This window comes from Rutilus rutilus, assembly GCF_951802725.1.
Source record: "Rutilus rutilus genome assembly, chromosome: 24".
Classification (NCBI taxonomy): domain Eukaryota; kingdom Metazoa; phylum Chordata; class Actinopteri; order Cypriniformes; family Leuciscidae; genus Rutilus; species Rutilus rutilus.
The window spans coordinates 25097633-25116480 of record NC_140228.1 but is presented as its reverse complement, the minus strand read 5'-3'; the positions used below and the strand labels follow the sequence as shown (position 1 = coordinate 25116480).

The window sequence follows — 18848 nt, the reverse complement described above, 5'->3', positions numbered from 1 at the left end:
AACTTGTCTTTTTAATTAGATTTGGCTCTAAGTTTTACATAAACCTCTCACACAGTTATTCTTTTTTACGAAACATCTTTTCTTTCTTTGTAACAAGAAAAAAAAGAAGAAAAAAAACAGAGAAATTTTATTTTGCTATGTGGCCTCCCAAATCTTTTAACCAATGTATTTCTCTGACTTTCCAGGTGTTTGTGATTAATGCACTGTAAAAAAATATTTTCGTGATTTATCACAACTTTTTTTCTCTTTTTAATGTGGTTCAGATAAAATAATATTTTGAGCTTCTGTTGATTTAACCAATCTCCTTTATATTAATCAAATGTTTTATTTCAATGAACTCAAAATTGTAAGGCAACCAGGTTACTCACTTTAAGTTAAACCAACAATTATATATATACCGACATGTTTACACTGCAGAAATACTAAATCACAAATGAAGAAATTTGTGTGGTTTTCCATGACTTTGAGACAGAAAATGAAGACTGTGTCCAGAAACAAGAGTTTGTTTTAATTCAATTCACTGCAACTAAGAAACTTCCAAGCTGACTGGACAATTGACGTTTTCAACAGGACAGTGAAGAAAAAAAGCAGGAAACAAACCTGAGAGAGAGTTTCTTCAGTCAGTCCTGCAGGAGTGAGTCTCTGGCTCGGTTACTCTGAATCATTGTTCAGGATGGAGCGCTCGCGCTGCTATCACTCTGTAGCGCGTGAAACGCTCCGATAAAAGACACACGAAAAACATTGTATCCAGACGCTCAGAGGCTCACATACTCACATCAGACAAACTCAGATGTTCTTTCCATTAGGGGATCAGCCAGTTAGCAACCTAGCGAGAGACATAAACAGTGGTCAAGCCTGTAATTCTCAATTTCTTATATGAATCACTCGACTTCACAAGACTTCTGGAGCAGGACTCTTTTTCTTTTCCCGGTCTTCTGAGAGCTAGAGTTTGATCGAGCGCGGTCTCCACACACACTGCTGCTGATCTCCAGCACTAACAACGATCCACAGCGACCGACTCTTTCCAACATCGAACCGTCAGTATTTACGACGTCCTTCATCGCTTTACGTTATTGGTTTGAGGGCGTTGTCATGGCGCCCGCTCCCGCCTCCCCTTACTGTCCTCGTTTTCCATGATAGGTGAATATTGCTTTGCTCTAGTCTAAATAAATATTATACATATTTAATTATGGAGAAGATTAATTAAGGGTCAAATTAATTTAGAAAGAAAGAAAGAAAGAAAGAAAGAAAGAAAGAAAGAAAGAAAGAAAGAAAGAAAGAAAGAAAGAAAGAAAGAAAGAAAGAAAGAAAGAAAGAAAGAAAGAAAGAAAGAAAGAAAGAAAGAAAGAAAAAGCATCTTATGGATGCGTTTGAGGGATATGGATGACATTAAAGTGGCCATGAAATAATTTTGTCTTCTTTTTTATGGAACATTGCAGTATTTATTATAAATTATTTATCAGGGCACATTATTATTATTTATTTATTTAATTCAGTACCCTCATATTCTTTAATCAAAATAACTTCCTTTTCCGCCTGCAGCGACATCTCTTCTCTAATGACGTGTTTACTGTCGTGAGGGCGGGGCAACCTGTCACTCACATGTTGTCACTCAAACAATCACCATCCAATCAATTCCCAGTGGACAAAAATCAAGTCTCAGCCTACATTTTTTAATTGTTCGAGAAGTTTCACTTAGAAAGGCTAATAGAGAAAAAAAGACGATAGCCTACTTTAATGAAATAAAAGAGACTTCATGTCATTGGGGTGATCTCTGGCTTCCATGTGTTGGGGATTGTGAAGAAACGAGAGCTTCTTTTGGTAAATCGCCCAACAGAGTGTCACTTTTGAGCCGTGCCTGAAATCCTTTTTATAGCAAATTATGTCTGTAAAAGCATGTGGCCATATTCCTTAAGGACGACTGTGGGCCAAAGACTGGAGAGCCCAGTGGCTGATCTGGACTCATTCCCAAAAACACACAATCATCTGCTGGAACAGAGGAAAAGGAGAAGAACCGGCACTGAATTATTAATGATTTTACAAGCAACAAGCAAATGTTGTCCCTGTATAACGCCGTTAAACCCACTTAATCTTAAAAGCATAATTTAGACAAATATTATGGCTTGAAATTGCACACAAGAATAACAGGAACATATAATGTTAATAGCATACTCCACAATAAATGTCCCTTCAGTAAAAATTAATAAAATAATTATTAATAAAAATACATTTGTAATGGAAGTAGTAAGAATATGCTTGTATGCAGATGGTTCCACTGTGATGAAAGTTCATGATCGACGGACATAATTACAGCAACAAGGTTTTAAAATGCCAACCAAAAGAAATCCTTCTACAATACCGATGAGGGAAAATGTTTGCATGTGCTTCCACCTAGTGGCACATGAATAAAAATGATTTTTCCCTGACATTTTTATGTGGGCGTACATAGCCTATATTGTATTAAAAATGTGCACACGAAATATTTGATAGGATTTCATGTTGAATGCATGTTAATTGCAATGAAATGAAAATGTATTATAGTGTAAATTTATATTAAATGAACTTAGCTGAACTTTAGAGTGCTTTTTATATCATTTACTCACCCTCATGTTCCAAACCTGTATGAATTTCTTTCTTCTGCAGAACACAAAAGAAGATATTTTAAAGAATGCCGGTAACCAAGACAGTAATCAAACAGTTGATGGGCACCATTGACTTCCATTGCATTTTTACTATTTATCAACTTTTTGGCTACCCATATTTTTCAAAATATCTTATTTTGTGTTCAGCGGAAGAAAGAAATTCATACAGGTTTGGAAAAAGGGTGAGTAAATGATGACAGAATTTTAATTTGTGGGTGAACTATCCCTTTAAGTAGGACATCTTTATTTTATGTCATACTTCTATTATCTTTGAAATATACTAATAAAATATACTTCAATGTAATTTCTATATAATTGTCCTGTATTTATAGATACTTTTTTTAAAGATACATCATTACACATTTGTTTAAATTGTCTAAATTGCATTTAGTTAATTTAAAATTAGAAGTAGCATACTTTACATGTGCTTTAGTTTGATAGTCCACACATCAAATACTGTAGGTGTAATTATTGTAATCATGACACAAGTTTTTTTTTTTTTTTTTTTTTTTTTTTTTTTAAACAACATGATATAAAATGTACTTTAAAGTTAAACTTTTAATTTGACATTATTACAAAGTTCATTTTTAAAGAGTGTAAAAAAAATATATATTCAAAATGTACTCTTGTACTCTAAGTACACTTAAGTGGTCTTTTATTTAATTAAAATGATATACTTTAAAAATTTGAAGAACACTACAAGTGAACATTCAAAACAATTAAGCGCACTTATTTTTCACAAGGGCTGGCACTGTTGTCCCCTTGGTAACCAAGTACACTAATTTCTATCTAGGGCAATATCTAGGGCAAAATTGTTGGTTGTGTTGAAAATGACACTAATCCAGAACTTATATATAAATCAAATTAATATGTTTATGTTTATGCTCATGTATTTCACGGATTGTGTTGCTAGAACACACATGAACACGAAGATGAAGGTAATAAGGCAGTCTTTAAAAAATCCACAGGTAAATCCACATAAAGAGAATAGCTTATCACACATCCAAACATTGCAAGACCTGACAGTGATGAACAGAAAGAAGGGAACTTAAATACACAGGCAAACAAGGATGAACACACACACCTGAACTGAGTGATGAATGACAACAAACAAGGCAGGGGAAACAGTGAGAACCAAAACAAACACTCTGTTCACAATATTATAGTTTTATGAATATAATGGTGTTTCATTATTTAAGATGAAAAGTCTTTGTCTAGAACAAGGGTTATACAATAAAATACAAGGTATTTGAAATAAAAATGTAAAAAAGCATGGTGAAAACCTTCCAAATCTTTATGTGAACTTCATATAACCAAAAGAAAAAAGTTGAAACCTGTTAGTTTTAATAAAAATAAACCACTGAGGCATAAAAGTCATTTCACAAAAGTCAAGATTATAAGGCACATTTTCTTCTTTTCTATCATCCAGTTCACGAATCGACGAAATTCCACATCATCTGCATTTTCTTTTAATAAAAATGCAAATGTTTCAGAATCAAGCAGTTTCACGGTCATGATGTAAACTCATTGAAGGTGCATTGCTCACTTCCCTTTCGCTGGCCTCTCTTAACAAGGACTGAGTGTTCAGGTCAGCTGGTTCAAAGCGCTCTCAAAGACGCCACCAATTACTCTGAATGAATGCTTAGCCCCAGTAAGCACGCTTCATTTAAGCTTTTATTGCAGGAGACTGCGGAACAATGAACTTGGCTTATTCTAAACGACGGCATTAAAATCTTCATTAATGCATGGAATGGGGAATGGGGGGTTGGGGGAGCTGCTTTTAGGTGTTTCCTGGCTGCTTAAATCTTGAAGTCATTAGGCCTATGAAGACAGGAAGAGAGGGATTTTAATGCACCACCACTAGATGCAGGGTACAATATTTGGTAACTGATTTACCAATGCTTGATTAGAAAGGCCAATTAAGCAAAACTTATGATCCATGATCCCTTTCTAAAACAGTAAAACTGTTAAAAAAAAAATATTTAAAAAAATATTACAGCCATATTCTGGGGTGAACTATCCCTTTAGGTACTATTCAATACATTTTTCACAAGGGATTTTGGTGGTCATACATCAATGACAAAAAACTGTATACGCCCCCCCCCCCCCCAACAAATATCTCTTTCTTCTAAGAAAAGTTGACCAGCATATGGGTTTGGATCAACATGAACATGAGTATATAACAGAATTTTCTTTTTTTTTTTGGCGAACTGTTCCTTTAGGAATGATTGTGTTTGTTGTTTATTGGTCATTTAAATGGTTTGTGTTAGGCTCTGTGCCACATGGATCATAGTGATTGTGAAAAGTAATTTGTGTTCAATTGAATAACGTTTTGCTTGCTAATATTACCCATTTACGCATCTGGCAGCTGTTGTCTGTTTCGGTGGCTGACTGCACACAGCCCTGAAGGAAATGGGATGCTGCATGTCCAGATTAGCATTTCTTCCCACAGGGAAATCCTTACCCCTAATCAGACGACCCACTCACGTCTGCCTTGCCAGTTTCATTTGACCACAGCAAATTATTAGTATAACCATTTCTAGCATTTCTGTGATGAGCTTTGAGCAAGGCTTTTATTTTATTTTTCATGCCAGTTTTCCACACGTCCAAAGAAACGATATTAACTGTACTAATGCAAATAAATGTTCATGTTTCATGCAGTAGACAGCGGGGTCAAAGAAAAGTCTAAGAAATTCATTTAAACCTGTTTAAAGGTCATTACATAACTCTTGCCCAGTAGTTTCTCAGTGTTCCTGAGTCTTTTCATTCAATAAAATGTCTCAACTTGTCTCAACTCTCTTTGTCTGCAACATTAAATATTAAGGCATTCAAATCTATTCTTTTTATTTGCTCAATGCAACTTTTCACTCAACTTGTTTGGGCTGTCAACGTTAACGCTAACGTTAATTAAATTCCTTAATGTGTTAAAATAATTGAACACAAATAAATTACTGAGGCACTTGAAATTGCGTCATTAACGTAATTTCCGTCACGCAGTTAGATGATCTTAGAAGTCGGGAGGTCATCACACTGAGCATTAACAATGGCGCAAGCACCTGTAACCCTGGTAGGCGGAAATTTCTGTTCTGACCCCTTAACCCATTTCCCTTCTGTGTTTGCAATCATTTTAAGCCGCTAAACTCTGGTAAAGTTTTCAGTCCAATGATCCAGTAAGCAAATTCATTCAACAATCAGTCCAAAACAGTGCTAATGTAAAGAAAACCAGAGATGGCAGAGAGAATAAAGACTCATGTTGCGTTTTCAGTGAATGTCTTTATTCCAGTGTGTGTTTTGCTTTAAAACACGAGCTCAAAATAAACGGAACGTCAAACATCCCACCGCTGTATGGCCAGATGATATGCAAACTATACGTTTTTGTGAGAATCCCCCTTCAATCTGATGGTTTACTTAGCTGGATATAGCAAACAATGACAAAATGAACATGTTAAACAAGTAAATGGTGTGTGCTTCATTTCTTTATACGTGTGCAATTAATCGCGATTAGTCGCACAAAAGGTTGTGATTAATTGCGGTTAAAATATATATATGTGTGTGAATGTGTGTGTCTGTGTGGATGGAATCACGCTGAGAGCAGGTGGATGGTCACTCAATATTTCCTTTTTACTGGGCCTGGGACAGACCAAACTGGGACCAAAGACTGGTTAGAGTCCAGTTTATCAATGTTGCACAGAAGTCAGCAGCGAGAGATGTGAGACTCTGCTGAATATACATTTTTACAAGGTGATCGTGAACATATAGTGCACAAAAACTCAAAATAAAGCATACATTAAAAAAATATATAAAACACTGTCTCTGTTCTCATTTCTCATCAATTCATATTAATATAGAGAAACTATAAACTTAAGTAACCATCATTTGACGTATTTTTGTATAAATTAAATGCAGAAAGGGAAAAAGCACAACTCTAAAATGGCGCAATGCATAGTTCAGCACATGCGAGCATACAACACATGTACTAAAGTGAATACTCAATTCGGCTAACAAATCTTACACAGAACATGACAAAACGGGATAAAACACATACCTGGGACAAAAACATCCCAAAAGCTGGTTAGAGTACAGTTAATCAACGTTGCACAGAAATCTTAAAGACCCCCTGTGGTGAAAATCAGGTTTGTATTGTTGTTTGTATGTCTATATGGTGTTTTTCAGAGGTGGAAAGTAACGGATTACATTTACTCACGTTACATAATTGTGTTGTTTTGCTTAGTCTTATAATAAGCAGACGAGGCTTCATGGATGGTTTCTTTATCTTTACTAGACAACTTGCACATCAACACTGTACCGTAGTGATGTTACATTTGACACTGAAGCTTCAAAGCGCGTATCGAGTACGCAGCACAATTTCTCACGAAGCTCCGTACCGGAGCGCATATTGTTTTCAGAGAAACACGTGATCATCGAAAAACGAAGCCTCACTTTCTTTCCAGTCACGTGAATGCTTTACTTTGCGTGTCGGAATGCTTGAACCCAGACCACTACTCTACAGGTTTTTGGAAGTTTAAGTCCATTTACTAAAAAAAAAAGTGAATGTGTGTAATATAGCCTATATAAATAAGCCGACAGCCTATGTTACATGATCATATATTCTGACACATAAACAGCATAGAAACCATAAAATAATTAGACAACATTTACTTGCATCAAGCAACTCTGTTGGTATTTTTATTTCTGTATAGTATTAATACAATTGTTACATTTATTTTATTGCCACACTTTAATATGTGAATTATATTATCAGAAAACTGAACATTTAGCGTTGTCAGGCTTTTATTTGTGCTTAATGGATAAAACAACGGCGCTGTGTACTCAGCTGCTCATAAACATGGCTGCTATAAATTTGACCTGCCACAAGATGGCGCTGTTTTCGACACACTTGGTGCTTCGAATCTTTTCCCGAATCATTCAGGGGAAAGCCTCAGTGCTTCATGAGGCTTCATTTGCCCATCCCTACTATACCGTGCTACCCGTATATCCACATGCTACATGCCCCCTCCCTAGACGGGCTTCTGCGCATGCTCCTAACTAGTGTGGCATGCTGGGTGATGTAGTTCTTAAACTAATGCACTCGTAACATCACATCTTTCCCCCTATAAAGAAATAATATTTACCCCTGTAAAACATAGCCATCTTAAAGTGCTCTTAATTTTTTTTTTTTACATTGTAACTTACTTTTTTTTTTCTTTTTTTTTTAGACAACAATAAAGTGCAACCTGTCTAAGCAGCAAAACACATTCTTAGAAACATGGCGACATTCAGTTTTGTTTTTCAAAGATATAGACGAACTTAAAAGTCCATGTTGCTCTTTTGTTCAGCAAAACAAACTAAAGAGATTTTAGCAACTCTCAGTCAACCTCTGAGGTGGCTGAACATGTCTCTTAGGTCTAGCCTGTCTTTCAGCAGTTGGCAATTTCAACAGTTTGGAAGGTATCACAGCAGCTGGTGACGCAGACGCTGCTGTCAGACCACTGAGCTGTAGTGTCCTTTTCAGTCGGCTGTAGTTGAAGATCCGTGCGGTTCCTCCTCAGAGACAATCCATTCTCCGTCTGGATCCTGTAGGAGCGTGGAGCAACTTCCTCCTCCACCTGTCCCTTTTGTCTCCATGTGCCTGTAGAGATGTCCCTGAGACGCACCATGTCTACAGGCTTCAGCCTTGGCAGGTGTTTTGCCGTTCGATCATACAGCTGTTTTTGTTTCGCTTTTTGTTCCACTGTTACGACCCTTCTTTGGCTCACAACCGTCTAGGTATTTTAGTTATATTTTTAATTAATATTTTACAAATTAACAAAACAAAATGGAAGGAGCAACAGGGAAAACAGGATTGTGCCAAACAAACAAAAATAACATAACTAAAAAGGAACTAACTAAACCATTTATATCTAATCCTAAACTAAAAAAAAGAAAGATCAAAGAAAAAGTCTTCAACGTCCGTGACGTCATAACTAAACTAACTAATAAAACAAAAATACAGAGGGTGGCACGAATCCCTAACGTAGTGTATATAGACAAAATCCAACTAAGTGTGTAAATGTATGTCACGTGACGATCTTATCTATCCCCTCTCCTCCTTCCCGCTTAACCCAGCTTTGAAGAGCTGTTTAAATCTTTCAGAGTTCACAATTAAGAAGTTTTTGGGGCAATCAAAAACAAGGCACGATTAACATGACACACTACATACTTAACAAAACTACATCAAGCAAAAGGAAACAAAACACATCATAAGACAGAACCAAACAAAAAGTCTCTCTTCTTGCTGGCAGTAGCATGTTCCTTAAGTAGGGCTTCTCCAGGTGTCAAGCATCAGAGTGATGAGGATCCTGCCTCACATGGCACACCCAGTCAAATCATTACGAATGACTGACAGGCAAAACAGCCAATCAGCGACGGCCTGAGAAAGTGAAAGTAAGAGAGACAAGAGACCAAAAAGAAACACAAAACACACCAAAAACACTATAAACATCCCTAAGGACGTAACGTTTTTGTTTCGTTTTTTTTCCCACCTTTACGTTTCTGACTTTGTGTGCACTTTTGGGCGTAAGCAAGTCCTCATTCACTGGTAGGTTAGAGCGAATGCATCTACCCATCAGCATTTGAGCTGGGGCATGTTCAAGTTCAAAACGGTGCGCAACGTTTTGCTACGGTTTCCGGGTTGAACGTCATGTTTCCTGGAAACGGCGTGCACCGGTGTGCAACGGGGTTTGAGAAAGTTTTCTCTTGTTTGGTGGGTGTGTCAGAACTGCAGTCCAATCAGCAGCAACATGTATATAAAGCACGTGGTATTAAAGTGAACTCGCACAATGGGTTCAAGAAAAGTAATTTACAAATGTGTTTGATGCAGCTCGGTATACGCTAAAACTGAGGATATTAGAAGACATGTTTGTCGAAAGTTTTATTGTAAAAAATATAGGATATCAACATAATGATGTAGTTGTTTATATTTTTAGCTTCATTGCAAGTGTATTGGTATAGAAATAAACAATGGTAATTAAGTGCTTTTCCTAAAAATGAGAAAGAAAATACAGGGTATTAAAACAGTATGACCTACAAATAAAGTCAGTATGTGAGGCTAAATAGATGTGTTTTAGTCTGAATTAGGTAAGATGTGTGCTTCCATTTCAGTTTCCACAAATCCCTTCACTCGATTGGGATGTTCTCTTTTGTTCTGGGCGGCAAGTGCAGTAACTGTAACATCGGGCATATTTTGTAGTATTAACCTGTTAGCGTTCCTGCAAATTCTGCCAAAAACACCTAAAAAAGGCCTACCCAAATTAAATTGCATGCTGTTCTTGAACCATTTGGAGTATATGCATGGTATTGGTCTCTTTTGAAAGGGGACACTTTGAGGTTTGTTCCCAAACAGTCAGAATCACTGTAAGTCTCACTGGTATTGAGTAATAGAACTTTGAACACACTAAAAAAGAGGGAAAAAATTTCCGCCTAACTTTTTTTTTGTAAAAAGATGCCTGCAGATAACTATAGCTGGGAGGTATTAGCTGGAAAACACAGTGGGATCACAGCATGAAGCCTTACCAAGCCCAATTTAAATGTTGATAACAAAACCTAAGCTAATGAGTGTTTTACACAGGTTTATCTAAGTTTATGTCTAGGCGCTCCCCAAAAAAGGCCACTTGGAGACTCCAAATGACACTTTGTAACCACAGACACATAACATGCTGCTATTCTTGAATGCTTTACTGTACAGGCAAAATTTTGGGCTCTAATGAAAGGTTACACTTAGAGCTATTCTATTCCTTATTCAGATTCACTGTAAATAATTGTTGACACATAGTAACTGAAGCATAAACACATTATATTGTTTTTTTGCCATTCTTGAAACTGAAATTTGTGCAAATAACAATACAAAACAAGTGTTATGGTATTAAAATATTATTTAATATTAGTATTTTATACACTACATATATATCAAACTATTAACAAATTTATGATTAGGTTTTTCTTTGGTTATTGAACCTCTCTAGGAAGGTGAAGGATAGGGTTCCTCTTTGATGTCCATCATATGGCTTTCTGCTGACTCTTCTTCATCCAGTTCAATGTCAGATGTTTTTCTGTGATATAAAAAAAGCAAAAAAAAACAAACAAATAATTTATATCTTTTATGTATTGTGTACTATTTTATATATATACACACACACACACACACACACACACACACACACACACACAGCCATGTTTATGTGATTTGTGAGGACATTCCATAGGCATAATGGTTTTTATACTGTACAAACTGTATATTCTATCCCCTTACACTGCCCCTATCCCTAAACCTACCCATCACAGGAAACATTCTGCATTTTTACATTTAATAAAAAACACTGCTTAGTATGTTTTTAAAGCCATTTGAAAAATGAGGACACCCAAAATGTCCTCATAAATCACCTATTTTCCCGAGTGTCCTCATTTGCAGGTGTGTTATCATAAAAATGTCCTCAGTTGTCATGAAAACAAGTACACACACACACACACACACACCCGTGCATAAAGACAAACAGGGACATAAACAGCGATTCACGCACCCATCATAACAATAACAAGAGCGCTAAAAGCACCAAACACACACAAACAAACACGGACAAACACAAATCCGTGAATAAAGACACACAGGGACATAAACAAACTGATAAATGTCCAACACAACAGTAACATGAGCGCTCAATGCACACATAACGTTACGCTTGAGAACAAGCTTAGCCATCACCAGTTAGCATTGGCCATCTCAAAACAGTGAAACACAAACATAAGATACTCAGAAAAACACGTTAAATATGTTATATTTGCATGTATATGTATAATAACACACTTACTTGTCAAAAGAGACGATTTCCCATCAAAATAGCCTTCCAAAGTCATTTGCTATAGCGAGCGCAGCTTTGCGCACGAGCGCACGATCGACAACAAACATTGCGCAACGTCATTGCTGACGCTGTTTGAATCCTTCCCATAAAAATTGCATATCAATGTCTTCAGGAGATCATTGGCTATTCAAAACGTCAATCATTTCTAACATTGCTCCAATTGGAGTAGCCAAATGTCCGTCAAAGCGAAAGGATGGACCGTGTCCCTAATGCGCTCTGACTGGCTCAGGCTGGAGGAAAAACCCCCCTTAAACTCCGTGATTCGCTGAAATCCGCTGTCACTCAAAAGTTCAGGGGTCAGCGGCCATTTTGAAGTCAAAATAGCTGTAATATTGACATGTAATTTGAAGATTTACCATAGTATGTTCGATAGTTTTGAGAGCTCTGTCGGCTAACTTGGAATGCTACTATTCACAGTAAGTGGATGTTTATTGATATATAAATGTGTTATGGACTAAATACTTCGCTAAATTGATTGTATGGAGCCTTTACAGTGTAACTAAACCATTGTTGTTGCAATGTAATGGATCAGTGGACGAACAGAAGGCTTTTTAGGCAAGTGTCTTCCACTTCCTGTTTGTTTATTTGGCTGTTGGTGGTCTGACAAAGACACAGATTGTACCCGCTGTGTTTATTGTATCCTAAAATGGCTTATATCGTTAGAATCACAAGAATCTCAGCTTTCCATAGATATGCGACTTGTAAAATTTTTTTTTTTTTTTTTTTTGTCTTTCATAAAGTTAACCCTTCAAATCACCCTATGTCCCGCGGACGACCCGTCGGAACACTATCTGGTACACATATTTATACCGACTTCATCAGGCTCAGAAAATTCTTCACAAAGAACACAAAGAATGGCCTTCTCAGCTGCCATAGTTGCAATTCTTGCGTCATCAGAACAGTGTGTTCAACGCATCACCGTTTCTGTTTAAAAAACGTTGTGCAACGTTTTGTCGGGGCTGAACGCAGCCCTGGTGATTAGAGTTCTCAACGGGTCGGGTCGGCCCGACAAACCCGACGGGACCCGCGGGTTCGGGCCGGGTTCGGGTCGAAAATATAATCAAATGACTCGGGTCGGGTCGGACCTCGGGCTTAATCTTTTCCGCTCAAAAAAATAAATAAAACATTTATTAATCATCGCTGCTGTTCACCGTAAAGAAAGTCTGGCTGATGCGTGTAACGTGCATCATGGAGAGGGGCGGGGGCAGACCTGACGCCGCTGCGTGCACGCCTTTAGCCTGGAGAAGAAGATGGAGTTGGTGAGAAGTAAACTTGCCGCAGGTGAATTCACCGTCGCTACTACAGCCTATTTATATATTTAAAGTAGTGCTGTCAACGTTAACGCGTTAACGCATGCGATTAATTTTTGTCTGGTTTAACGTGTTAAAATATTTAACGCAATTAACGCAGCATCCGTCTTTTCTGCCATCCGTTGGCTAGCTTTACATTATATGATCACGCTCTTATTCATTTAAATGCTTTTAAACATTTCAAGCGCGGCAAGACAAAAGAGAAAGCGCTGTCTGTGAATGTCTTTATGTGACACACACACACACACAATGCATAGACAGGGCGCCAGAATCCAGTTCTCTTTCGCGCTTGAACTAACAATAACAATCCCAAAATGTCAGTTTTGTCGATTATCCTCATAAGAGCACATGAGCAGTCTTAAATGATTTATATAAAGTCTAAAATGAACGAAGAGTTGTGAGAGAATGAGGCGCGCGTGTGAGATCCATAGACAGTACCAGGGCCGGCGCTAGCTATAGGCAGAGCAGGCGATTGCCTAGGGCCTCGGGCGATGAGGAGGGGCCTCCATAACCGTAACATCCCCTATATAGGCCTATATAGTCCACCAGTCAAGACGGACAGAAATACTAGCCTCATTGTTCATTGGATATTGTTGAATTGTCACTCATCTGCAGTTAAACCAATTAATGTTTCCGTTTCAAAGCTGGTGTCGGCTTCTGAAAGTTTGTGTAACGAACGCATCGATCAGGTGCTGCGAAGCAAAAGCCTAAATAGGCACTCAAAGAAGCACAGCTCGTAATGCAGGTGTGTGAGTTGTCGTCATCTATTTTGGAGTGATTGCAATGTATTCTAAATATAAACTTGTAGGCTACTGTAGATCAGCGTCATTTCTGGAAAAATCATTCACCGCTTTACGAGTTTAAAAGAGCGCGAGCGTCATTAACGTGCCCAGACGCGACGCTTTGAATTTGCGCGTACAATGAATAACATCGCGTCGGGAGCTAACTAGTAAAAAAGCTACAAAAGTAAAAGACAAGACGTTTGTATTCAAAGTTAAAAAGCCAACACACTACAACATTTTTAAATGTTTCAAATAAAGGATCTCATATCTATGGGTCTATCTTCTAAATTCTGCTGATGAGTTTAAAAAAAAACTTTTTTTCTGCTCAGCAGCGATCGTGTCTTTCTCTTCCACTTGATTTGTGTATAGCATATTTAAGGTAACAATGCAATACATAATATCATAATATCTGCAGTCAATATTGATTAAATGGGAGGGAAAAATCCTGCCCATACCGCAGCTATGAAAAAAAAATATAAAAGCACTTATGTTCATCTACTGAAGTGGTATTCTGGAACTGTGAATAAATTTAATAAAACAGCAAAATAACAACAAACATCTTCATTAAACAAAAAAGAGATTACGTTAGATAAAGTTTGATTAATATGTAGGCCTACATACAGTACCGGTAAAAAGTCTGGACCCATTACTATTTTTAATGTTTAAAGTTTCATATTATGCTCTACAAGTCTGCATTTATTTGATTTAAAAATACAGAAAAAAAAAACAAAAAAAACAGGAATATTCAGCAAGGATGTGTTAAATATATAAAAAGTGATAGCGAAGACTTTTTTAAAACAACTTTTTTAAAAATAAAAAGATCCTGAAAAAAAATATCACAGGTTATAAAATAAATATTAAGCACAATTTCTAACATTTGATAATAAATCTGAATATTAAAGTTTTCTGAAGGATCACGTGACACTAAATTCAGCTTTGCATCACAGAAATATATTTTAAAGTATAGTAAAATAGAAAACCATTATTTAATAATATTTCACTATATTATTTTTCTGTATTTTTGATCAAATAAATCCAGGCTTGATGAGCATAAGATAATTCTTTCAAAAACATTACAAATAGTCATTTGTCCAAACATATGTACTGTATAAGTAAAAATATACTACATTTAAAATTAAATGTTGTATAAATATAAAGGTTAGGAATCATATTTGTTTCAAGTGTTTTTTATTGGGGGTGGGGGGCCTCCAACATGAATTTTGCCTAGGGCCTCCTAATGTCTAGAACCGGCCCTGGACAGTACGGTATATAAACGGTGAGATCCGCGTGTCTGTCTGCTCTTAAAGGGACAGCAGCCAATAAAGCTTCCTGTCAGTAAAGTTAAAGAACAAAGGGAACAGAGAAAATGACTCACTGCTGTTGACTAAATAACTTTTGTAGCTTTAATAAGGATTAACTATTTAATTTATAGTTTATGCAGTGCAGACTGCATATAACTTTGATAACTTTATTACAGTATATTTCCTAACTGTTAAGACAGGAAGGGCACGAATAAATATGACATTTATTATGGGTTTATGTTAGCATTGTTTTAAGTTCACTTAAATTAAAAAGTGTTATATTTTTGAAGCCTAATAAATGTGAAAAAGAAAAAAAAATCAGTAGCTGTATTAATATCAGTAATACTGGCCTTCATTCATAAAAAGATGCCATTAAAAAATTATTTAAAATATACTGTCTTTATGTTGTTTCTACATTAATTTGATTAACTGTGAAATTATTACATTATAAAATATATTAAAAACGTACAAAAACATTTCTTTTTTTATTGCGATTAATTGCGATTAATCACAGAAAAAATGTGTGATTAATCTAGTTAAAGTTTTTAATCGATTGACAGCACTAATTTAAAGTTTATTGTTTCAGTTGTTTGTATTGTTAAAAGGTGTGAACATTAAAGGTTGATTTGAATTCCCGTCTGCTGGTCATGATAATACGTTTATGAGAGAAAAAAAAAATCCGACGCGGCGTCGGGCCGCGGGCCGGGTTCGGGCAAATAATTCATGTTTATGTGTCGGGTTACATCGGGTCCGGGCTTTAAAAGCCACGGGCCGGGTCGGGTCGGGTTGTAATTTTCAGGCCCGTTGAGAACTCTACTGGTGATAGTCCGTTCTGTAGAGGTGCACTCCTATAGATCAGTAAGCTTTTCTGAAAGTCATCTCTGTCCTGTGCTTTTTTCATCAAGTTTTTTACTGTTTTCACAGAGCTTTCTGCCAAGTCGTTGGACTTTGGATAGGTTGGACTCGATGTAGAGTGTTGAAACCCCCATTCTTTGGCAAAGGCAGCAAACTCACAGCTGGAAAACTGGGGCCCATTGTCCAAAAACAGTTCACATGGGACGCCATGTCTGGCGAAGACAGTCTTGAGGTAACTGATGACTACCTTGCTTGATGTTGACTGTAGCGCTCCAACTTCTGGATAGTTTGAAAAGTAGTCGGTGACCACTATGTAACTCTTTCCATCACAGTCAAATAGGTCAGTTCCCACCTTGTAGTAAGGTCTGTGGGGCACCGGATGAGTCATCAGCGGCTCAGCTTGTTGTTTTGGTCTGTGGGTGCGACAAAGTTCACATGACGCTGTTGTCTGGCTGATATCTTGGTTGATTCTCGGCCAGTACATTACTTCTCTCGCCCGTATTTTACACTTGACTTCTCCGAGGTGTCCTTCATGAATCTTTTGTAGCATTTGTTTACGTAGTGATGATGGAATAACAAACTTGCTCCCCTTCAACATTATGTCATCCACCACGATGAGCTCTGCTCTGCAGTTCCAGTAGTCTTGTATTTTCATGGGGCAGTCCTTTTTGTTTTCAGGCCATCCTGTCTGGACTGTGCGCTTGAGTTCTTTCATTGTTTCGTCTGCATTTGTCTCTCTCCATATTTGTTCTGTTCTATCAGCTGTTACTGGCAGAGACGTCACAATCATGTCACAAATCACAAAATCACAAAACATTGTTCCTGCTCATGGGACCAGATCCATTCATTCTTTTGTTCGAGAAGACTCCTTAGAGGTGCTGACTGTGCTGACAGCTGTGGGACAAACTTGGCAAGATAGGTGACCATTTCCAGAAAACATCTGACCTCATCTTTGTTGTTTGGTCTTTCCATGTTGTTGATTGCTGACGTTTTTCTCGGATCGGGCTTCACCCCCTCTTCACTGACAACATCTCCCACAAAGGTAAGTGTTTTCACTCCAAATTCACATTTGTCTTTGTTAAGCTTCAGATTCACTTCCCTTGTCTTGTCTAGCACTTGTCTCAGTCTTTCGTCGTGTTCTTCTCGAGTCGACCCCCAGACTATGATGTCATCCATCATTGTATCTACTCCTGGTATGTGCTCAAAGATCATGTGAATAGTCTTATGGTAGACTGATAAGATACCGTACGGCAGACGAAGAAACCTGTACCTGCCCTCAGGTGTGTTGAACGTGCACAGCTTCGAACTCTCCTCGTCCAGCCTCAGCTGCCAGAAACCTGACGAAGTGTCTAGTTTACTGAACCATTTAGCTCCAGCAAACTGTGCCATGATTTCTTCTCTGGTTTTGTAACTAAAGTGTTCTCTTATGATTGCTTTATTTAAGTCCCTTGGGTCCAAGCACGTTCTCAGACCACCTGTTTTCTTTTGCAGAACAACCAGCGAGCTGACCCATTCAGTTGGCTCATCTATTTTCTTGATGACCTCTAATTTTTCCATGCGCACTAGTTCCTCTTTCAGTTTTCCATGCAATGCAAAAGGAATTTTCCTACAAGGATGCACAACAGGAGACACACTTTCATCCACACATATTTTGTGTTCTCCAGGTAGACATCCAAGTCCTTCGAAACAGTCTTTATACTCCTCCATGAGTGAGTCATGATCATTTGCAGTATCTGATGATGTCACTACAAACACCCTTTTGACCAGATTGAGCTTTGTACATGACTTTAGTCCCAGGATTGGTTGTGCACTCATATCCACGGTCAGCAGCAATGCTCTTATCTGCTGGCCTCTGTGTTTGAAGGTTGCGATGCATCCGCCTTTAACAGGAACGCGTTCTCCAGTGTATTCTGTCACTTTTGTTTTTATAGGATGAGTTTTGCTTTTCACAGTCAATGTTTTGTAATCTTCAAAAGATAGCAGGTTTACGTGGGCACCTGTATCTAACTTGAATGGTATTAATGTCTCATTCACATCGATTGGCACCACATCCACAATGAACTCCTCATCATCCTCTTCTTCCTCATCAACTCCAATTTGGGCACAAGATCCTCTTCTACTTGTTCAATCTGTCCCTCATCCCCCGCTTCACTTCCACTGCCACTTGTAAGCCATCACACGCCGTAGCAAACTCTTTTAGCATGTTGCGTTGTTAGCAAGTTACCTTCACGCGACCGAAGACTTTTCTTTTCTTTTTCTTTTTTTTCCGTGGCTCACCCATGGCAAATCTTCTCTCCGTAACTGCTCACGGCCACTTCTGACACCATGTGTTGTTTTGCTTAGTCTTATAATAAGCAGACGGGGCATGATAGATGGTTTCTTTATCTTTACTAGACAACTTGCACATCAACACTGTACCGTGCTACCCGTATATCCACATGCTACATGCCCCTCCTTAGACGGGCTTCTGCGCATGCTCCTAACTAGTGTAGCATGCTGGGTAATAGTGTTGTTTTTGGCGGCCTGTTTTAATTTTAGTTTTAGTCTAGTCTTTGTGTCAAGCTGTCGTTTTAGTTTTTATTAGTTTTAGTCACGTTCATACTCTTTTTAGTCTAGTCTAGTTTTAGTCGACGAAAACTGATGACATTTTAGTCTAGTTTTAGTCAATGAAAATTGTATTTTAGTCTCTATTTAGTAATGCAATTCTATTTAACCCAGTCAATATAGTATTTCAAACAAGGTTATCTTTAGGGCTGTGACGGTGGCAGTTTGTTGGTAATGGACCAACTACCAGCGGTGGTTGGGGGGTTGTTTAAAAAAATAAAAACTCGTTTTATATTTCCACACAAAGACGCGTGATATAGCCTACCACAATGCGCTTTGAGAGGACACGAGCAGGAAAGAGTCCATCGATCTCTTTTCTGATATCTTCATGTTTTCAACTTGATGTAAAATGGTCTGAAGAGCGAATTGTATCCTCCACAAGGGCGAGATATTTAGGCTATGTTTGAGATTGCGCTGCCAGAGAAAGTGAAACTAAAAATCACCCGCGCGTGTTTAACGC

General features: G+C 37.7%; 1 protein-coding gene and 1 long non-coding RNA gene across 6 annotated transcripts in view; both read right to left on the bottom strand.

Moving 5' to 3' along the window:
* dipk2ab (divergent protein kinase domain 2Ab) overlaps positions 1 to 1043 on the bottom strand; it is a 42397-nt gene extending 41354 nt beyond the window's left edge. For 2 of the 5 annotated variants that reach the window (XM_084399172.1, XM_084399169.1), the window contains exon 1: positions 601 to 1043. The gene's annotated coding sequence lies outside the window, so the exon portion shown is untranslated. The remainder of the gene's footprint in view (positions 1 to 600) is intronic. The other 3 variants (XM_084399174.1, XM_084399170.1, XM_084399173.1) reach the window with 2 other exon arrangements.
* A 9491-nt stretch (positions 1044 to 10534) lies between these two features.
* LOC311284416 lies at positions 10535 to 11598 on the bottom strand. The gene is made up of 2 exons (XR_014626208.1): positions 11486 to 11598; positions 10535 to 10729 (listed from the first exon to the last, which is right to left on the bottom strand). It is a non-coding gene; the product is annotated as an uncharacterized lncRNA (long non-coding RNA).
* Between the last annotated feature and the right edge of the window lie 7250 nt (positions 11599 to 18848).